The sequence below is a fragment of the Nicotiana tabacum genome, chromosome 12 (assembly GCF_000715075.1).
Source record: "Nicotiana tabacum cultivar K326 chromosome 12, ASM71507v2, whole genome shotgun sequence".
Lineage (NCBI taxonomy): Eukaryota > Viridiplantae > Streptophyta > Magnoliopsida > Solanales > Solanaceae > Nicotiana > Nicotiana tabacum.
This window is the reverse complement of record NC_134091.1, coordinates 100,762,629-100,786,719: the sequence shown is the minus strand read 5'-3', so window position 1 is coordinate 100,786,719 and position 24,091 is coordinate 100,762,629. Positions and strand designations below refer to the sequence as shown.

The 24,091-nt window shown below is 36.3% G+C and overlaps 1 long non-coding RNA gene across 1 annotated transcript; it reads right to left on the bottom strand.

Annotated features, from left to right (window-relative positions):
* Positions 1-1,446: 1,446 nt before the first annotated feature.
* On the bottom strand, positions 1,447-2,346 carry LOC107804358 (uncharacterized). Its single transcript, XR_001652246.1, has 2 exons — positions 2,209-2,346; positions 1,447-1,871 (listed from the first exon to the last, which is right to left on the bottom strand). It is a non-coding gene; the product is annotated as an uncharacterized LOC107804358 (long non-coding RNA).
* Between the last annotated feature and the right edge of the window lie 21,745 nt (positions 2,347-24,091).

Genomic DNA, 24,091 nt, shown 5'->3' with positions numbered 1-24,091 from the left:
TGATTGCAAAATAAAGGAAGAAGACTAGAAAAATTTATTTTTAAGGTTTTTACAAATGGATAAAAAGCCTAGGGCTGTGATCACTAGGTGTTTGCCTAATGGGTTAAAGACTTTAATTCTTGTTTCGTTGATTGGGGTGTATTATAGCTATCAACTCTAATTTACCCACTCAGTACCTCTCGGTCAGAGAGTGGTTTTGCCCAATTTGGCTTTCTCAAGACCAAATGGGTATCACCCAAAACAGTTGATAAGAGCTCAAGTCGGGTTATTACTATCTCTAGGTTGAACCCTTTAATTGGGTTAATCAATCTCTCAATTGACCCAATTCCTTGTTAGCTAAGTTATCATAGACTAAATCTCTCTTTCTCAAATATAGACTAAGTCAAATAGGCATGACCTAATATTTGCAATCATTAATTCCACAATTTAAGCATGAACTAAGCTAAATAATAAATACTTAGTCATAAAAAAGCACTAAATTAGATATCTATAAGGTTTACACACTAGGGTTGGGTCACAACCCTAGTAGAAATCTAGCTACTCATAATTGGGTTTGAAGAAAATAGAGAAGAAAGACTAATTAAAATCATAATAAAAGCTTCAAATGATTAAATCTATTGTAAATACACCAAAAAAAAGTAAAACTTCCTAAAATAGCAAAGAAAAACGGCTACAGTAATTTCAGAGGTTCAAACTTGACCTAATTTTGTGAAACTCGTTTATTTATATAAGGCTAAAAATTTCGGACAAAAATACCTCTCGGGAGGTTTTGCGGCCGCACAATTCCTTGTGCAGTCCGCAGATTTCTTCATCTGGAAGGAGCTAAAGTTCTGCAGCCGTACATTTTTGAACTGCGGCCGCAAGACAACTTTTCTGCAGACCGCACATTAAGAACTACAACCGCAAGACACTCTTCTGCGGTCCGCAATATTAGGATTGCGGCCGCACAAATCATGTGCGGTCCGCAATTCACTGAGGTTTTGGACTTGGTCATTTTGCATACTCTCTGATCTTGGCCTTAGCCCATCTTTTGCGGCCACAAAATTTATGTGCGGTCCGCGATTTGCACAATTGTCTACTAATTTTTCCTTCTTTGTTTGCGGCCGCAGATAGAATTTTGCGGACCGTACATTGTGTGCTTCTGTGCCCTTTATTGTCTTGTGCTTAGACTGCTCCTTTTTTAGTCGGATTTCATTTCGGGAGCCCAACTCTCAGCATTCCTGCAATTTTGCACAATTTCATTAGTTTCGGAAATACAATTCAATGCTTTTAGACTAAAACAAAAGCTAAAAGGCGCTAATAAGTAGTCAAAATCCCCACTTATCAATGACCAAGCCTGATTTTAGATTGAACAGTGATCTCATCCTCGATTGGACCCTCGGTTCGAGCCCAATCGTGAATGAAGAACATAACAAGTGAGTAAAGTTCTTAACGGTAACTGGAAGGTAAAAATAAACTTTTATTGCATTGAATTGCGTCTTACAATGGTCAGACTAAAGAAATTTTTTTCCTTTATATAATAGGAGAGGTTCAGTCATAGTATAATCTAAAAAAGGTAAAAATCTTCCTTTCTCGATAATTGTTCATCCATAATCGACATCGAGCGAAATTCGCGCATTGATATCCGGTTGAGGGCGAGTATTACGACCCTCTATCCATCATGCATAACCGTTCACCGTGTCTCCCGAGATCTAGAACTTACACTCGACCCGGGCGCGTCGCTTTACCATGTCCGATATATCGTTCACTCTTCCTGGGTCTCGATACGAGGGGTCTCTGACCTCGATTACAATCTCTTGGATCCATGTTCCTCCTTCGTTCTTTCTTCGGGGGATCGGGTTGATACTGCCCCTGATTTTACCCGTATACAACTGTAATTCAGTCCGACAATTTAAGCTGACTAATAAAAAGACTGAAGAACAATCCAAGAAAAGAAAATCAAACATAGAATGAGAAATCACTTTATGTAAAAGATAGAATGTCTTAGATCCCATTCGTTTATTTAGTAAAATTGTAGATGTCCGAAACATAAATAAATATCACTATTGAAATACTATTTATAAGTCCAAAAATTGGAATTAATTTAGATTACTTATTTTTTTCAGCATAACTTATACTATTTACTTTAATAAAAATTGTAAAACTCAAACAAATACCAACAGTAAGATATTACATCCATCAAATAAAGAAAAATAAATCCCAATTTACCTTAGGTGAAGCGTTGAAGTGACGATCAACTTGTGTTTTGAAATTCAAGATTAGCATTTTCATCGCTTTTAATTTTTGTGATATAGATTTTAATCAACTTGACAAGATTACCATATGTTGTGCTTTATCTCCACTTTCTCCTTGCCTCCCCACACAAACAACTCCAACATATATATGTTTTCTTCTTGTCAAATTTATTTTTCTAAGGAAATCTCCTCATTGGTTCAAAAAGGATAAGCACATCATCATAATCTTGTATTCTCTCTCATCACTTTTTCCTCGTCTGTTTCTTTTTTGTTTTTCTTATTTACACCCTTCAATTAATAATTAAAAAATATTTTTAACGCTCCTAAAAATAATAGTTGATAAAATATTATATTTAATATATAAATTTATATTCTTTTTGGCTAGTAAATATAATTAGTTTCGACCGACCAATTAATTTTATATTATGCCCTTAATATTATTTGTCTTTCGGAATTTTTGTTTATCTTATAAAAAAGGTATTGATTCATTTTAATCATAAGGACAATTTATCTAGGCTATCCAATATCCTTTATTTCTACTTAAACCTCCTATTTAATTAATACTCTACTAATTGATAAAATAAGAGTGGATTTAAGAATAATAATAACAAAAGGCTTCTTCTTTCTTTAAAAAATAAAATAAAAACGTATCAGATATTTTGAAATAAATTGAGCTTGAATAAAAATTTAGACATGTCCTTGAAATTACCATTCCGTGTGTAATAATCCTACTAGTCTCTCACCCTTAGCAATTAATAATTAAACATCTTTGTTTATTAATTTTTCAGTTCATTTTTACTTGTCTAATATACTAAAAATATATTTTTATTTTTACTTGTCAACTATATTAAACCAAGAGAAAGACAATCTTTTTTTTTTCTTCTTGTTTTACCCTTATTATTAACTATTTATTGCTCAAATCATTTTTCAAAATTTTTGGAAATGCTATCATTATTATGGAAAAAATTATAAAATATATACTTCATTTTTTTTTTTATAGGAAGTGCAAAATCAAAAGTGGACAATTAAAAGTGAACTGTACTATTTAATACTTTGATTATATTAGTGGTGGTTTGTGCGTTTTAGATCAATAATGCCTACTTTAACTTGCACGCATGTTATCCGTTTCTTACGTACCATCTCGAAGGTCTTAATCCACTTCTGTACGGATAATTAATTTATTAATTGTGTTAAATAAGTTTTAGGTTAATCCCAAAGTGTCTCCATATCATTGACCAAAGAGAATATGTATAAAGATTATTAGAGATTTATAATGCTATTATATTATGACCACTAACTGAGGTTTATGTGTCAGTGGTTTGGACCACATTTTTATAGTGATTAGGAAGACGAAATTGCCAAATCGACAGTGACATGTTGATAAATACCTATTCAAATAATTTAAGATTTATTACAGTATAAGAAATTAGGTTAGAGAAATCATGAGATTTAATCATAATCAATGGCACATCAAGGTTAGATCATGATTTGTTTTCCTTGTTTGATTGGTTGACTAAGTATTTCAATATCATTAGATATATTTGAAAAACCATTAGTTGGACCATCGAAGAATTTTTTGCAACTAATCATCTCAATTACATTAAATGGAACTCTTTAAACAATGACTTGGTGGAGGGGTGAAAGAGGTGGGGTGGGCGGATTCTAGGGAAGCTTAGAACCACATGACTTCTCCTTGTCTAAAAAGTAATTTTCTTTCAAGAGAAAAACTAAAAACAGCTTCTATTTCTCAAAAATAGTTTCCTTTTATTTAAAAATACTTTTTTTTTCTCAAAGTTTTGCAACACCCCAATTTTAGGAAAATGACATTTTTTAAAGAAAAAAAATATTTTTGACCACAAAGAAGTTTGAATAGGCCAAATACATCGATAACCCCCTAAAGTTGAGACCACTTTCCACTTTACTACTTATTCTTTAGTCCTTTCCATTTAAATACTTTAACCAACCCTTTAGTGCCACTTAAACACTAAAATCCCAGGAGGCACTTCGCGTGTGAATCACATATAATGAGCGCGTGAATGTAAAAATATAGTCTAACTAGACTATTCTAATGGTAAAAATCCTAAACCCCACGTTATATTAACCTCTTTTTCCTTTCTTCTTCTTCTTCTCCAAGCCCTAATTCCTCTTCTTCAATCCGAATTTCACTGGAAAATTTGATTTTTTTTTTTGCAATTTGAAAGACACCCCGTCCTCCTTCGATTTCAGTTGAAGCTTTCTACACATCTTCTCTCTCTCAGTTTGTTGCTTGACAATGTCTGAAAATTCAGAGAGGATTTATTCGTGCCGATGTAGTCGGGTATGTGTATTGAAAATCTCATGGAGTTTGGCAAACCCAGGCAAAAGGTATTTTATTTTGTATGCAAAAATGGCGTAGTAAGGATATATTTCGATAATCTTTTCTGTTTCTTTGATCTTAATATTGGTACGAATTTGTAGTTTTTAAAATTGATTTAGTTGGATATGTTTTAAAGGACAAAGGAGGATGTAACTACTTCAGATGGTTTAAGGAGGCATTTCTTGACCAAGCAAATAAAGTTATTTGGGTTTTGTTGAAGAGAGTCAAGACCTTTGATCAAGAAAGGGAACGAGCTAGACAATTGAGGAATAAGTTATTTTTTGTTGTTCTACTAATTGTCGTAATTATTTGAATGTGTTGTTGTTCTTGCGATTGTTGATGCCAACATAATTTGAAAGTGGCTGAAGGTGGTTGATAGTGTAAAAATAGGGATGGTTGTTAGTGTTTGAGAGTTTTATGGTAGTTGTTGCCTTCTGTTGTTTGGATGTTGTTTGTGTAATTTATGTAACAAGTTGTTGTAGGATGTTTACAACATATTTAGCTGTTGATATATTTTACAACATTTGAATCATATTTTGGTCGAATAGGTTCTAAAAAATAGTTGTTGTAATTCTCATTTGGTGCCTATTGATTCTAGTGTTTAGGTAATGCAACCAAATGGTAAGAAATTGGTAACACACTGGGATTGTGTAATCCAAATATCACAAAAATTTGAACAGAAAATCAAGATATAACCTGCTCACAACCTGTTATAGAAGCTGTAAACAACTTGTAAGACACATTTTGTAATCATAGATAACGACTTCAAACATAATAACAAAAGGGAATAAAATCAGATAATCCAAATAGATTCTACAAATGTAAAAAAGTGCAGCACATTACAAGTAGTCAAACCATAATAGAAAAATGAGGTTCAACAAACTATAGTAGGTTCTTGGCAAGTCACTGAAAACTACTTGTGGCAATTCAAGTCACTATAGAATCCATATTGCTATTACAGTATAAATTGCTGCAAACTAAAGACTGTCAACTACAAAATCCAAGTCACTGAAACTATTTCTTGGCAAATTTATCCATGATCACTTGAGTTACAACTTTTTGTGGTGGTTGTTTATTTGTGGGTTGTCCAACTGTGTTTCTTTGACTTTTACTCATTTGCTGAAGTTGGAAAGTAGTAATTGCATCTCCTCCATTCCATCTTAGTCCCGGTAGTCTAATTTCATCACTTGGCTGTACATTTATAATACTACTCAACCTACTCCTATGGTTGATAACCCTTTCACCAGTAGTATTAGGCTGAAAATGTATAAAGTCTGTAATATCAGATAGGGAAAGTCAAAGAGTAATAGAACTAAATTTCTGAATTGTACTTACATTCAGGATTCTTCTTCCAGTCTTTGAATTAGAGTAGCATCCAAATCCAACATATCTTAGCCTTTTTTGTCCAACAACAGGTAAAGATCCAGTTGAAGATCCCCTTTTTACACCAGTTGAAGTTCCTCTTCCTTTTGGTATTGTACCCTTTCCTCTAGGAGCAGTTTGAGGAATAGCATCTGGGAATACATCCCTGGTAGGCCTAATTGTTGTACTACTTGCCTTTCATCTACCCCTTCCCTTTCCCCTTCCTCCAGTAGTTGTACTTGTTTGGGTACCATTGCCAGTTCCTCCGGTCACTACACTTGTTTGGATACCATTGCCACTTCCTCTAGTCACTACACTTGTTTGGATACCATTGCCACTTCCTCTAGTCACTACACTTATTTGGGTACCATTGTCACTTTCCCCTGCAGTTGCACCAGTTGGTGTAGCATTGCCCCTTCCTCTACCCCTTCCACCAGTAGCTGAAGATTCTCTAGGGCCACTCTAAAATAAATAAAGTGCAGTGAACATGTAGTGAAGTCATAGAAATGCAGTAAGTTACAGAAAATACAATGAAGTTCAAGAAAAAGCAGTGAAGTTAACATGCAGTGAGATTTCAAGAAAATGCAGTGAAGTTCATACCCTTGTAGGACATCCTTTATTTGTTGTGGCAAAGTTGATGACATTGTGAACAAGTTATTTTAACTCCTTTTTTGGACAACTTGCCCCACTTTTTTGCTGGTTCATTCTTAGTCTTTCTTCTATTCTTTTGGGGTCTGCCTGGCATTGGCTTTGGTGCTGGTGGTTCAATTGGAGGATTGTTACTCAATGACCGCATTTCTAAGTTCGGAATTGGCTGAATGAAGTGCCCATAAACCTGTAGAAATTTATCCTTTATGTACTAGTGCTACACATGTTCATCTCGATCCTGTTGCAAGTAATAATATGCACACACTACATGTTTACATGGGATGCCTCTCAACTTCCACAACCTACAAATGCAAGTCTTGAATGCAGTATTTACTACAAACCTTACCTCTTTCTATTTGATTTCAAATCCATCCTGTCCGTTCCATATAACTGTGCACTGTCTAGCGAACTTCGTGTTCTCTTCTTATATTAGCCTAGCCATAGGTGATATATCTGAAATCCATGTCTCAGCAAACCTAGTCATATCAACATGTCTAGCCATGATCTTATGCCTAATTTCTTCTAGCATGGTAATAGTACTCTTGTGCCTAGCAGCCAATATCCATGAATTAAAAGTCTCACACGTGTTATTCTCTACTATGTCACACCTGGAATGCTCTTGGAAGAAAGCCCTGCATCATGCCTCCCTTGGATACTTCATCATATATTCACATATATTCTGTGAGCCAAGTCTCCTCCTGTTCTCAATTTCTTTTTTGTATCTAAACACATAGCTTGCCTTTGAAACCTTCCAGAATTGCTTTCTTCTTTCTTCACCCCTCCATTACTTTGACCAATTGGACCATATGTGCCTTGCACACATCCTAACTTTTGCATCAGACAGCAAGTCCTTCACAACAAATATAGGTAGAATAAAATATTAGAAATTAAAAAAAGTACTAATGTTAACAAGCAATAATAACAAAACATTTACCTTCTGCATGTCTGACATAACTGTTAAATCTTGACCATATCCCAGCTACAAATCTTCCATTAAGTGCCCAATGAACCAGCTCCATGAATGTTTGGTCTCATGGTGTACAATAGCCCATGCAATAGAAAATATCTGATGGTTCCCATTTCTTCCTACAACAACCAATAATTCACCCTTGCAATGTCCTTTTAGAAAGCACCCATCAAAGCCAATGATCTTCCTATAATATTCTAGTCAACCTTTCTTCAAGTGGAGGCTTTTCAAGAGGTTACTTAAACAAGTTCTTACCAGGCTCTGATTCTCTGTCAATTTCTACCCAACAAGAGATACCAGAATTTGTTTCTTTAATACTATCAACATATTCCCAAAGTCTAGCAAACTCCAACTTCCAATCCCACGTAAACTTTCTAAGAACTATTTGTTTGGCCATATAAGCAATTTTTCTTCCTACATACAATCCCAAATTCTCTCTAATAAGTTCCTAAATTTCCCAGATCCTCATATAAGGTGCAACAATTAGCTCTTTTTTGAATTTGTTAGCAATATACTTAGAATTGCACTACTTGTATGTGTTCAATGGTTGACACTTGTGAATAAGGTAGTATATTTTCACCATAAAGTCATTAGAATCCCTATCAATACTAGCAAACAACTCCCATCTGCATCTTTTATGTTTACACCTTACCCTTATTCTATGTTTCTTATTGGGTCTAAGCTTCAATTAAACCTTGTACTCAACTGCATAATCAGTCATTGCCTTTCTATATACCTTAACATTCTCAAATATTATGCTCAATTCAAATATTGAAACTACACAGTTTGGGTCATATCTAACCTTTGTGCTCTTCCTTCTACTTGGAATGTCAGCACCTGGCTCAAAGTCCACATCTAGCTCTTCACTAGTGTTATCACTTCCAGCATCTGAACTATCTATGAATTCCTCATCACCTCCTAATCTGCCAACATATTTCTGTCGTTTGTTCACCCCTATATCTTCAAAACCTCTATCAATTCCAGCTTCTCCTATTGGTACTCCAGTAGTTTCAGGTTGTTTCTTTCTTCTGCTAGCCTTCTTTTTATTTCTCCTATCATTTCTTATGAATCTCAACTCTTTATCAACCTCACTATCATCCGTATCAAGAGTTTCATCTACATCATACTAACTACTAGCCACATCTAATTCATCCCCTTCTTCACCACCTATAACTTAATCTTCTACAATAACAGAACCATCTTCCTTAGCAATAACATCCTCTACAGTTGGTTCTTCAGCAGCAATTGGTTCTTTAGCAGAAAAATCATCAACAAAAACACTAGCTCGTGACTCTTCAAGTGGAGGATCTTCAAGAGGTTGTTCTGTATTTATATTATCTGGGCACCTTCATCTGTTGCCCTAGATGACTTATTTATTGAGTCACTACTATCTTGAGTAATTTCTGGCCCAAATAAATAGCCAGTTGGGATAAATTTCTAAACAACCTCATCAATAACATATAAAGCATACACATTTAATTCCCCATCAGTATAGTGGCAACCAATATTATATAATTGTTTGTCATTTTTCACCAACACAAATTCTATAGTATTAGGGTTAAAGACATAAAAACCTCCAATAGTGTGGTACCCCAGTCCCCTTGTATAATAACCAAATTCAAAAAGGGAAAAGTGGTCCTGATCAATAGAAAATTCGTTCACCTCTATATTTGTGACATATTTTGCGTTTGGAGGATCGGTAAAGTAACGACACGACTGGTCGTTTTGAGTATTAGCACTTTGTTCAGTGGCTTAAGGTCTCAAGAAGATATGTATTATGTGTTATAATGTACGTGCATAGTCAAGTTTGGACTTTGGATGATTTGAGATTGATGTGGAAGAAGGATTCGTGTTTTAGAAGCTTAAGCGGTAAGAGTTGGTCGGAATTTGACTTCTATGTAGATGACTACGGAAGGGAATTTTTATGGTTCCAATAGTTTTGTATGATGATTTTGGACTTAGGCGTGCGTCCGGATTTGGAGGTCCGTAGTGTAATTTGAAGCATTTCGGCGAAAATTAGAAAGTTGAAGTTTTTGGAAGGTTGAGGGGTTTGACCGAGAGTTGACTTTGGTGATATCGGATTTGGAATGCGATTCCAAGAGTTGGATTAGTTCCATTATGTAATTTGGAACTTGCATGCAAAATTTGGCATCGTTCCGATTTGATTTGATGTGTTTCGACATGGGTTTTAGAAGTTGGAATATTCAAAATTTCATAAGTTCGATTCATGGTGAGATTCGTAGTTCCGACGTTGTTTGATATAATTTGAGACCTCGATCGGGTCAGTGTTATATTATGGAACTTTTTGGTATGCTTGGACGGGTTCCTGGGGGTCCAGGTGTGTTTTGAACGAGTTACGGATGATTTTTATGCTTCTGATCAGGTTTGGTTTTGGTGCTTTGCACCTGCGACGTTTTGGAGCGCATGTGTGGCTCCGCTTCTGCGTGAGCCAGGTCGCTTCTGCGATCATAATGGCCTGGGAGCTCGCTGGCTTCTGCGGTTGCTTACACGCAGGTGCGAAAGCCGCTTTTGCGGTCCAGCGATCGCACCTGCAAAGTGGTTCGCTTTTGCGCTCCTTTTAGCGCTTCTGCGGTGTCGCTGGGGCGGCTATATTGTCCGCAGAAGCGGACCTAGGCCTGGTAAGTTGAGTTCGCAGATGCAAATGCTTTCTCGCAAAAATGAGGCCGCAGGTGCGACTTTCCTTCTCGCAAATGCGAAGGGCGCTGGGCAGAACACTTATATGTCGAGGGTTTGATATTTTTAACATATTTTGAGTTCTAGACCTCGGTTTTGGGAGATATTTCGTGGGCTTTTCAAGCAACTCATTGGGGTAAGTGTTCTCTACCCGAATCTTGTTATATTTTATGAATCCATTGCTATTTTCATCATTTAATTAGAGAATTAATTTGGAAATTTGGGGAAAATTTATAAAATCTTTCAAAATGTAAAATGATGATATGAAGGACGAATTGAGGTCGGAAATTAATAATTTTGGTATGGTTGAACTCGATATCGAATGGGTATTCAGTTTGATATAATTTTGGTCGTGTTCCGAGATGCGGGCTCGGGTCGACGTTTTGGAGAGATTTTTCAACTCTTAGCTAAGATCATTATTTCATTATTTAAATTAGTTTTCTACAGTTATAATTATAGTATGAAATTATTTTGGCTAGATTCAAGTCGTTCGGAGTTGGAAATCGAGGGTAAAGTCCTACTAATTGATTAATTGAGCGTGGTTTGAGGTAAGTATCTTACCTAACTTTGTGTGGGGGAACTACCCCTTAGGATTTGAGTCTTTGGTGCTAATTGTGTCATGTGAAGTCCGTGTACGCGAGGTGACGAGTACGCGCTCAGACTTATTTATGGAAAGTTGACCTTTTAGGGCCCTTAGGTTCTTATGTTCATTAGATATGAAGTTGTTTTGTTGTGTTAAGTTCCCCATTTCCTAGTTTCACCTCTACGTGTCCTAATTGGAATTTATTGCTTGCCTATTTGACTCTTGTGTGCCTTAATCGAAGTTATTGCCTCTTCGATTTCCATGCTATCCTCCCCTAATTGCTTATCCTTAATTGAATTTGTTGCATCTCTTCATAATTGATCAACCCTAAGTGAAGTTTAGTTATCATTTATCGTGGTTGCCTCATCCTTATTTGGAATCATTTGTTACATATTATTTATCCCTTGTTGAGCTATTCTTATTGAGACTAGTATTCCCTATTGTGTTTATTCTTTGTGAGCTCGTTCTACGGCTTCTTTGTGATCCAAGGCTCTTGAGTTGATTTACTTATCATATTATCGCGCTATTGTTGTTGTTTTTGCTGCTATTATACTCAGTTTGTTGAGCCGAGGGCTATGTGTAGATATGGTATTGACAATATTTAGATGAAGTGATGTGTAATATGGGTACATGTTGTGAAATTCATTCTATTGTGATGTTATGTTTTGGCACTTGATATTGTTGGGAGGTTTTGTTCGGGTGTTTGCACGAGATTTTTGTCGTGTGATTGTTACTATTGATATTGGCACATGCGGCGTGGTAAGGCGGGCTATATATGTGGGTTTACGCATGTGGCGAGACAAGGGGGAATATTACTATGCGCGTGCGGCGAGATAAGGCAGGCATTTACTTTATTATTGCGCACATGGCGAGACAAGGTGGGCTATGTTGGGGATTGATTTGTGATGACTTGTGATGGCCTGGGGGCATTGTTGTTATTGATATTTATGTAGTGGTGTGCCTAACCTGTATGAGTTTTACTTAGTGTAAATTGTGGGAACCTCTCCTTATGTGTCGTTCGTTTTCTCTACTCTTATTTGTTGGCCTGAACTATGATAGAACACTTGCACAAGCATACACGTAATTTTTCACCCTATTGATTTAAGAAGATGAACACTTATTCTACCGATCATTTGTACGTACCCCGTCTACTTGTCTTATACGTGAGATTTGTTCTATTGGCACATGAGTCGTCCGTACATTTATCAGTTGTAATGAGGGCATAAGATGCCAACTGAATAAGGTTCATGAATTGGGACCCGTAAATTGTGTGATTTTTGAGGTTTGGTACCTCGTGGGAATTATTGAATAAACCTGGTGCAAAAGCGGTTATTCTTATCTAGTTGCTACTTGTCATTCCTTTATTTGTTTTTCACCGGATTTAAACTGTGTCTAGCTTACTCTATTGTGTTATTACTTATGGTGTCCCGCTGCAAAGGTTTGCTTCTATTTCCTATTGCAAGCACCGTATTATTGTTGTCATTATCCGTAGTTCTGTAGAGATATCATACTCTGTTAGTTCTATACCTATACTTGCCAAGCTTATTTAGTTCAGTAGGTGTCTTGACTGTCCCTCGTCACTACTTTACTGAGGTTAGTCTTGATACTTACTAGGTACCGCTATGGTGTACTCATACTACACTTCTGCACATTTGTTTGCAGATCCAGGTAATTCAGAGTTAGTCGATTGCTAGCTAGCTGTACGGATCTTGTTGTGGAGACTAAAGTAAACCTGTTGTTGCGTTCACAGGCCTCGAAGTCACCTTCTGTTATTGTACTTGCACTATTTTATCTTTATTTTGAAACGGTTGTATTTGTAGGTTTGCTAGCAAACTCAGTAGAGCTTATGACTTGTATTATCGGTTTTGGGAATTGTAAGTTGTGTAATAAGGTTCTATTTCCTAATTATTAATTGTTGGTCAAATTCTTCTATTAATTCAGTAAGTGTGAGGCTTACCTAGTCTTAGAGATTAGGTGCCGTCATGACATCCTACGGAGAAAAATTTGGGTCGTGATAGGTAAAGGTTCCACCATGATGAAAGCGTATAAGAATAAATGTTCCCCAGACATACTTTACCCTACATTGACAAAGATGAAGCAAGAAAAAACAAAGGCAAGTCAGAAAGATTCGTCAAAAAAGAAGAGAAAAAACTCAAAATTTGGGTCTGACATTTCAAAACCCAAATTACTAACATGCACCCAAAATAAACAACAAATAACAAATGTTGCTTACCAGTATCAAAAGAAAGACAAACGAATGGAAGCCGATGGATTTGGGAGCATGAACAAGTGATTCAGTCGATGAAAATCGTCGGGTTAGGTTTTTTTTTTTTATGAACTGATGGAGATAAAAAAATGGGTATGGGTTATTAGTTATTAGGTATAAAAACTTTGTGACGAGTCAACCCGGTACCCAGGTAAATTACATGGACAATAGATACATATGGCATATATTTATTTAGCTGAAATTAACATGGACAACGCTTGCCCACACGCGCTTTTGTTTTAATATGGGTCAGAATTTTAGTGTTTAAGTGGCACATTAAAGGGTTGGTTAAAGTGTTTAAATAGAACGGACTAAAGAATAAGTAGTAAAGTGGAAAGTGGTCTCAACTTTTGGGAGTTGTCGATGTATTTGGCCAACAACAAACAATAAGTCATTTCATATGTTGTTAACATCATGGAAATATTGTATAAGGGTATCCTTATTGTCGTGACAATTAATGAAACATGTTAGTAAACTATGTTCGAAACCAGACAATCACAGAAGTAAAAAAATGTTAGTTCAATAAAACAAAATATAAAATAATTTTTGAGCCCACAAGTTGCTTGTGTGTCTTTAAGGAATTTAATCCCCTCGCTGTTGCCCAAGATTATGGATTACTTCCTCCCAGGATAGAATGAAAAAACTATTCTATAATACTGGCAATTGAAATTACAGAACTTTAGCGAACTCAACAAACAGAGCAAATCATACTTGACACTTATATGTTTGTTTTGAAAAAATCAGTGCAACAATATAGAGAAGAGAGAATAAGATTTCATATTTTTTGGGTGTAAAAATGAGGCCAAGCCTCTAAATTTATAAACAATGAAAGAGTGGGATGAAAAGGTGTATTCCAAAAGGTGCCTCTTCCATTTCCCATTCATACTCTTTAGAAAAAATTCAACAATCCCCCATATGAATGGTTAATGGCCATATGTATAAAAAAAATATGCATGAAAAATGTGTGCCTCGCAAGCAAGGATTAATCGCATCTGGATAAGTAGGTTTTTCTTTGAACTTTCCGCAGTGAACTTATGTCAGATATACTCGGTCAATCGGTTGATTTGATGTCTTTGAACCGTCAAGATTTGGTGTATACCTAGATAATCATAAGTCACACAATCAATCCATAATTGTCTTTGGTTCTTATTGTTGTGTTCGTTTCAGCCATGGACACCGCCTGATTTCATAAGTGCATAGAGAATTAGCCTAGCAGAAATCTCCTTGAAGCAGCTAACACTTCACAATTACATAGGTGATTCCTTAATGTGTTATCTCATATATACACTATTTGATATAGCTCGTATTAAACTTAGAAACCATTAAAAAGCCTTAACGCTTTATCCTTGGTACTAAACAGTGTCTCATCGCGAAATGGACAAAGTATTTTATTTGACAATGTTGAACCATCATTAGTGACTTTGTTTGATCTCCTTGAACCTAGATCTTGGGATCTCCAGTCTTCTAGGTAGAGTTATCGCCACAATGACTTGTCCTCGGCCATAGTCGTATTTTCCTAGATAATCTCTCAACTACTTCTCTAGTTAGGCCTTTTGTTAGTGGATATGATACATTATCACTTGACTTCACATAGTCAATTATGATAATTCCCTTTGAGAGTAGTTTCCTATGATTTTATATCTTAGTCGTATATGACAAGATTTTTCATTATACATAATGCTCTTAGCCCTTCCTACTGCCGCTTAACCATCGCAATGCATGTATATAGGTGCCAATATTTTGGGCTAAGAGGAATTTCTTCAAGAAACTCTGGAGCTATTCAGCTTCTTCACTAGCCTTGTCTAAGGCTATAAACTCAACCTCCATAATAGAGCGGCAAACATGTTTGTTTGGACACTTTTTAAGACGTTGCTCCTCTACTGATGGTAAAAATATCCACTTATGGATTTAGTTTAAGTTGATCCGGTGATCCAATTTGCATCGTTGTATCTCTCAATAACCACTGGATACTTACTGTAGTGCAAAGCAAAGTCTTGGATATATTTCAAATATTTCAAAACTCGTTTTATTGTCATAATATTTTAATACAAACCTTCTTAGGTCGTAGACTAGCACGTCTCGATTTTCTATTGCATATCAGATTGTTGACTATATTTAATATATCAACCTATATTAGAACAACAGTTGGAATGGTTGGTATCAGTTGTAGCTACAACCTTTTAATATAACACATTTCACAATCACTACGCCTTTTTCTAGTATTTGTATGCTATTTATTCATACATCTATATGATATACAAATTTAGCACCTTCATTCATGACGCAAATCCAACTTGCCATAGATTTTGGTCATGTTCATCGGTTGGTTCACTTCATTATGGACCAACTTATTAATACATTCGTTCATGAATGGTCATGTGTATACAATAACATATAGACGCATAACCTCACCCTTTTTATAAAAGAACTAAACATTATAAATATTTCAGAAAGAATGCAAGCTTTCCGAAAAGGCACGTAAATAATTTTGAATTGCTAGTTTTATTACTATTCATCACTAAGGCGAAACAAGTAATCAATTCACTGACTACCATATCAATATCCACTAAGGATTCGTGGGTTCAAAAATCATATCATCTAGTTCTTCTGAAAAATATAGAAATTACGTCTAATATTGGCTTTTGTCATGCATAAGTTGAAAGCCCCCATATTTCAAATACTTTATGTGTCTTTTCTATTATTCATTATCAATATATCATTCACATATATACAAATAAGGACAACATGACTCAGATTATTCTTAACGTAAACACATTTGTCTACATTCATTAATTTTGAAATCATTTGACAATATTGTTTGGTCAAATTTCACTTAATATTGCTTGGGAGCTTGTTTTAGTCCATAAAGAGACTTAATAAGTGTGCATACCTTCTTTTCTTTTCCAGGAACCACAATTTCTTCGGGTTATTCCATGTAGATTTTTTTACCTCTAAATATCCATTTAGAAGGTTGTATTCACATCCAATTGATGGATTTTAAGACTATTGATAGAAACTAAGGGTCCACCAAATAGTATAGAGAACTAGGTTCTCTATCAGTTCCCACAACAAATAGTTGTATATAAAGAATACATGATATTTACGTAGAAAATTCCATGCTCAAGATATTAAAAACTACAACATACCCCAGTAGGATTTCAACTCCGCTAGAACTGAGCAAACCTCAGATTACAACCTATTGCAATATAGGAATTAAACTCTTAATCTTCCGCCTCTTATAATAACTCTATTGTAAGCTCTTTGTAATAATTTTATTACAAAGCTACACTCTTGACTAACTCTAGTCAAACAACCAAAGCAATAATGGTTAAATGGTGTCCTACTAAATACTTCTAAAAAGTTGTGTAGGAATGCAAGTAAATAATAAAAGACAAAGACACAACAAACTAAAGGACACAAGACATATTCAATGTTGGGATTTAGTCCTTAGTTTGTAGCAGCTTTGTTCTTCAATGCACCTGAGGAAAACAGAGGTGGTTGCACACTTGAGAGAATATATGTTTTTGGGTTTGCAAGCGTTAGGTCATGAGAGAAGGTACACGGGCATTTCCAGTTTCTAGCAAACTGCAGTTGTGCTGTTGTACTATTGCAAGTATTGTGTAGCAGATTTAACAACTGTAGAGTTGACTTGCGGGAGGACCTGAAAACCTGATCCTATTTGTTCCCTTTGTAGTTCCCTTATCTGGTTATTTTGAGAATTAAAACCAGATAATATAGTATGTTGCAATGAGCACAAGGGAACTGATTGTATCAGGTTCCTATCTGGCTCTTCCATGAAATTTGACAAATCATCAAAACCATACTTGCATAACTTATCAATTTCTTCCTTTTTGATAATGACAAACTCAAAATTGATATTCCCTTTGAGAAGTAGATTTTCACATGTTCCCCCTACGAATTAGACGCCTTCCCCCTAAGAACCAGTTTCATGCCCTTCAATTGTCTTCCCCATTTTTGCAACATTAAAAAAAAAAAGGGCATATGCAAAAAGAAGTCCAACAATATTAACTCATGCCACTTGTGTGTACAGAACATGGCTAAACACATAACACAAGAGATTAAAATTAAGCAAATAAATAGTCATACCCATTAATTATAAGAGAGAGAGAAAAACATAGGAGTAGCAGTACCAGTCATACAAATGCTACAAATCAAAAAGCTAAAGTACCACAGTCATAAGATAGGATCAACATAAGGACAGGATTAGGAGAGGACTGGGAAGGGGTGAAAAGGCAGGAGACACTGGATAGGGGACATGAAGGATTAGGGAGCATGAGCCTTGATGAGACTATCCATTCATACATTAGCAGCTCTTTGATCATTAATCAGTTGTTCCTTCAGGTTCTCAACTTGTTTTCTCAAATCAGCATTCCCAGCCTTCAAACGGAAATTCTCTTTTCCCTTAGAGCTACTGGAACCAGGTTCCTTACTGGCCTGAGTAATCTGGGACTCCAGAATGGCATTTTGAGCTTTAAGATGCTTGATCTCTTCATTGGATGCCTCCTGAGCATCGATCAGTTGAGAGATAGTTTAGTTGCTTCCTACTCCTCCTTTCTTTACTACACACTCACACTCTTCCCGAGTATTCATGGTGAGCATTTGCTTTCTAGTCCCCATATATGCTTTTCCCAATAGAACCTCAAAATATTCAAAGACATTGGTAAGGAGGAACCCATATGGGAGACCATGATTACCATCCTTAGTCTGCCACCTTCAGCATGTGTTCAATCATAATGCCATGCAGACTAATAGAGCATAAGGATACCAATGCTTCTAGAAGAACCAGGTCTGCAATGGAGGTGATGTATCTCGTCTAATCCCTAGGCAGCAGCAACTTGTTCACCAGCTCAAACGACAACTAGTATTCTGGCTGAAGAGATTTCTTGAATACTCTTTCCCTTGATAGAACTGCTTACTTCTTGATGATCAACTTCTTAAAGTCAGGGGAACCAGTTCCCTCCACAGTTTTCAGCCCAGCAATAGGTACACCAAGGATCTCACCAAGTGTTTACTCATCCATAACAAAGTGTTTTCCATTTACCTTCAGACAGAGTAAATCCCCATCCATCACGAACAGTTCAACATAGAAACTTCTCACCTCATCTTCATATACTTTTGGACGTTTTGTGTCAAAGAGGTGGGTCCACTTCTAGAATCTAACAATTTTCACCAGCTATCTCATGCCTGGTTGTTCAATGATCTAAGGGTCAAAGACTCGACCCCACAGAACCTTTTGTTTCTTGATATTTTCCCTTCTCTCGAACTCATATTATTCCACATTTGGCCTTTTGGAGGAACCAGGTTCCTCACTAGTACTATGGCTCTTCCTCATAGGCTTCTTCTTCTGCACTTTCTATTTCTCCACTTCTCCTTCATGCTCTACTTCATTATCCTTGTCACTCACAAGTTCTTTGTCAGATACTGCCTTCTTCTGTTTAGTATCAATGGTTTTCTTTGAGTTTTTCCTAACAAGGGGAGTGGGTTCCTTAAAAGGCTCCTCATCATCTAGCTCAACTACATCTGTAGGATGCACATCCTCCCCATCAATCAACATGCTCTTCAGTAGTTTCCTTTTCTTGTTTTTCACCTTACTCACCTTCAGAGCATTATCAAGCTCGACCTTGCACTGTTGTCTAGTGGTAGGGGATTTGGGAAAAATATCCTTTTTGACTTTTACCCCACGCCTAGCAGTTATAAAGATTATCACATGCAGATCATCAATAGCATCTTCACTTTCATCGGAATTACACTCAGACGCAGACCTCATTGCATGATACTCAATTTCTAAAGGAATAGGAATAGGAGAATCAAATAGGAGTGTGTCAACAACATGGAGTTTCATCCCAAGTAGGAGCAGAAAACTCCCCTTGGGCAAAGGGACGAGGTCCCTATGTGGGTTCCCCTGTAGTACTGACATGCACTTGTTCCCCTTGACACACTTGTTCCCCCTCACCCTGTTCTTCCCTCTGAGTCAGTGTTTCCCCCTGAGTCTCTTCGCCAACACCCTCAGTAATAGACCGTTCAATCAATCTATCCACAACAATAGGCTCTTTCTCAAGAGAAGTAGAGCCTTCTTTATCTATAACACACATATTTGACTCAAACTCTGTACACACGGTCTTTTTAACATTTGTATGTAACATCCCCTCAACACTTGGAGCCTCAAAAATTCCAGAAGCATGTAAGCCCTCAGCTGCACAAGAACCCGACATCTCATCCAATCGCCCTTCCTCAATATGCTGACTCGATTCCTCAACACCTTTAAAGCCTTCCACAATTTCTTCTGTGGTTTGAATAAATTGAGAAGTGGATGTAGTTTGTTCTAAGTTTACTTTCTTTGTAGTAGCAGAAGAAGATGGAGAAGTAATAAACTTTTTGGGGGTTTGGTTTTTTCTACTTCTCAGGGGACCACGACAAGAAGTTTTGGGATGAGTGACAATAAGGTTGTTTTTTTTTTTTTATAGAAATTGGAGCTTTTGTGGGTAAGGTGGTTGGATCGGATCCAGATAGAAGTTCCTCGTGATATGGAGATAAGGCTGGGTTTTCATCTGTCACTTTGGGAGATGAACTTTCTTGTTAAGACATGGTTGATTTTGGAAGGAAGAAGAAGAGGGTTTGATAAAGAAGAGAGGTTATTGTTCGATGTTTAAAGTGAGGAAAGAGACTGACTTTTGGGTATATAAAGTAGAGGGGGCCGGTTACAAATAGGTGTGAGGTAGAAGCGATGGGTCATCACGTCGATTTGGAAAAGATGTAACGTTTGGGATTAAAAGGCATCAGAAGAGGCGGTAACAAAATAATTGCATGGCACCCTAGCTGTTAAAAATGCATATAAGTGTAAAAGGAACTACTAACCTGAGTCATAGGAACCAGGTTCCTTGATATTTTTAAAAATATGAGCAACAACTTCTAGATATGTGCAACATCATTTGTCATTTGTTTGTCATGAATTTGCCATGCGTGTCTACCTGTAATAGTATAGAATTGAGTTATGTCGCCAGAAAATACTTTTTAGCATTATACCTTTCCATCCTTTCTTAGCCAATCATTGAGGGACCAGGTTCTTAGTTAAGCTTAATCAATCCCAGCTCCAGATGATTTATTTCAAAATGTTCTTTGCTCAGTGTTTTGGTGAAGATATTTGTTCCTTGGTCCTCCGTATTCCAGAACGTCATACAAATAAGCCCTTTTTCAACATTGTCCCTCAAGAAGTGATGATGCACATCAATGTGCTTTATCCTCTTGTGATGTACTGGGTTCTTTTCCATGTTGAAGGCTCTTGTGTTATCACACAACAATGGCACACAATGTGTAAATAAACCAAAATCTTCTAGTTATTGCTTAACCCATAGTAGCTGATCACAACAGGAAGTAGCAGCCACATATTCAGCTTCAGCAGTAGAAAGAGCCACAAAGTTTTGTTTCTTTGTACCCTATGATCAAGCATGACCCCATAAAATGTGTCATTCCAGATGTACTCTTTTATCCACCAAGTATCCAACGTAATCAGTATCTATCCAACTAGGTAAAAATTATATCCTGGGGGATAGAAGAGGACCAGGTCCTACATTCCCTTGAGATACCTCAAGATTCTCTTGGAAGCCTTCAAATGAGATTCTATTGGACTTGATTGAAATCTACCACACAACCCAACACTAAACACAATGTCAGGTCTGATAGCCATCAGGTACAGAAAAGATCCAATGATACCCCTACACATAATTTTATTCACAAGAGAAAAAGGTCCGTCCATATCTAGGCGAGTAGCAGTAGCAATGGGATTATCAATGGTCTTTTAACTTTCCATATCAAATCTTTTTAGCAGCTCTTTAATGTCCTTCTGTTGACTTAACATATTACCTTTTGAGGTTTGCTATACTTGTAACCCAAGAAAGAAGTTTATCTCCCCCATTATACTCATCTCAAATTCACTTCCCATGAGCTTTGAAAATTCCGCACAAAGGGACTTATCTGTTGCACTAAATATGATATCATCAACATAGACTTGCACAATCAACAAATTTCTCCCTCTTTTCTGTAGAAATAGAGTATTGTCGATTTTTCCTCTAGTGAATCTATTCTCAAGAAGGAACTTGGACAATCTCTCATACCATGCACGAAGGGTCTGCTTCAAACCATATAAAGCTTTGTCAATCTTGAAAATATGTTCAGGATGTTCATGACATTCAAACCCAAGTGGTTGCTTGACAAATACTTCCTTCTTCAAATATCCATTTAAAATGCACTTTTAACATCCATTTGGAACAATTTGAATTCCATATGATATGCAAAAGCTATGAGAATTGTGATGGCTTCCATTCGAGCAGTATGAGCAAATGTCTCATCATAGTCAATCCCTTCTTCTTGATTGTAAACCTGGACCACCAGCCTAGCTTTGTTTGTTGTTGTATTTCCAAACTCATCAAGCTTGTTTTTGAATACCCATCTGGTTCCAATCATTGTTCTGTCTGAGGGTCAGGGAACCAGGTGCCCCACTTTCTTTCTCTCGAACTGATGAAGCTCTTCTTGTATGAAAACAATATAGTTATCATCTTTCAATGCTTCCTTGATGTTTTTAGGCCTAATTTGTGACAAGAAAGCTGAGAAGACAAACATATTTCTTTCCTTAGATCTAGTTTGAATAGTAGAGTCCAAAGGGTGATCACATTTTGAAGAGGATGTAAATTCCTATGCTTCCAGTTAGATACTTGAGCTTCAGAATGCGAGGGACCAGGTTCCTCCATATTTGAACCATCATTGACATCAACAGAAGTATGAATTTCACTCATTTGTCATGCATGGTGAGTACCTGATACAGCATCAGCAACCCAATGTTCAGCTTCAATTTGGGTGATAGTTGGACCATGTTCCTCTGTTTCTGTTGGAGGTTATGTTGCATCTTCTTCATCACTCTCCTTGACTTCACTCATCATATCTGTCTTTCATTTTCCATATCTATGGCTTCTCCATGAAGCTTTAAAAATTCTCCATCTTGATCATCCTTATCATGTGACCCTTTCCTACTTGATTCGTGAGATTCATCAAAGATCACATGCACACTTTCCTATACACAGTGTGTCCTTTTGTTGTACTCTTTGTATGCCTTGCTTTGAGAGGAGTAACCAAGAAACATTCCCCCGTCACTTTTTGCATCAATTCTCCTAATGCTTCTTTACCATTGTTGAGAATAAAACATTTGCATCCAAATGCCCTTAGGTAAATCAGCTTTGGTTTTCTCCCATTAAGCAGCTCATAAGGAGTCTTGTCAAGCAGGGACCCGAACATGCACCTGTTAATTAAGTAATAGGCAGTGTTGAGTGCTTCAACCCAATAACTCCTTGCCACACCACTGTCGATCAACATTGTTCTAGCCATATCCTCAAGAGTCATATTTTTCCTCTCCACAACACCGCTTTGTTGAGGTGTTCTAGGAGTAGAAAAATTATGACTTATCCTATTTTCGGAACAAAACTCGTCAAACTTGGCATTGTCAAACTCGGTGCCATGATCAGATCTGATACTCACAACAATATAACCCATCTTCACTTGAATCTTCTTCACAAATGCAACAAATACTGTAAAGGTTTCATCCTTGGTCCTCAGAAATAATGTCCATGTAAATCTAGAATAGTCATCAACAATCACAAAGATGTATTTCTTTCCTCCTCTGCTAGGTATCCTCATAGGTACATAAAGATCCATATGAAGAAGATCCATTGGCCATGAGGTGCTTACTTCTTTCTTTGGTTTAAACGAGTGTTGATACCCAATTTTGCCCTCACATTTTTTCAAATAATATATATATTTTCAAAATATCAATTTTGCATCATTATTTGATTTACATTATTTATAAAATTACTTTCCATAATTTTCTATAATTTTTAGAGTTTTAAAATTAATTTTCTTGCATTTAAATTACATAAATATTATCCCTTTAAATTATCTATGATGACTTAATCATCCAAATTTATCATTTTATATCCACGTATGTGTTTAATAATATTTTACTTTATTTTATATAATTACATCTATATTTTAGTTATTTATGTAATTTTTGTAATAATAGCCTATGTTCATGCATAATTGCACTTTTATTACATTATTTATGACAAAGTAGCATTTTATATTTTTATAATGCTAAATTATTATTTTCAATCATTTTACTTCATAAGTAATATTTTTACTATTTATTAATTACTTTTATAAATTATTTTGTTTTATAAACTTTATGTATTTAAAATATGGCCAAATTTTAAGCCAATTTCGGACCAAATTTGGCCCAAATCCTCAGCCCAACCACCCTAGCCCAAACCAAATGACCCTTTACTAAAACCCGGTTTCAACCCACTTTAAACGACCCCACCCGTTCAATTTTTTATCCTGGTCGTTGATCTCTCAAGATCAACGGCCCTCGTTCATTTCCCCCTTTTAATTAACCCAACCTAAACCTTAATTCTCATTTCCCACCTAATAGCCACCGTTGAAACCTCTCCACTCCACTCGTCTCTGAGAAACGCTAGCCGCCATACCCTCAATCCTCTCTGATTCCAACCTAAACATGGAATCAATCCATGATCTACTTACCTATTTTGTGACACTTTACTATTATGTGCGTGTCTGTGGTGTTACTTAATTCTTTCCCTATTTTTGGAAAGAACTACCTTTCAAGAGCAGGCCTAATTGACTCTCATTTTGTGAATATCTGGACGATCTTTTGTCTATATACACTCTACAATGAACGATTCTTGCATTATTGGTTCGATTCAAGATCGTTGGACCCAACTAGGGTTTGAGATTTTCCTTTTTCCTTACTGATTTTGATTGCATGTGATATATTCTTTCCTTTCTTGTGTTTGACTGATGATTTTTCATGTTCGTCCGCTCCATTTGAACACTATATAAACCCCTCCCCAATTTCCTCTCGAGAGAGACTCACTGCTAGTGCATTCGCTACACTCTT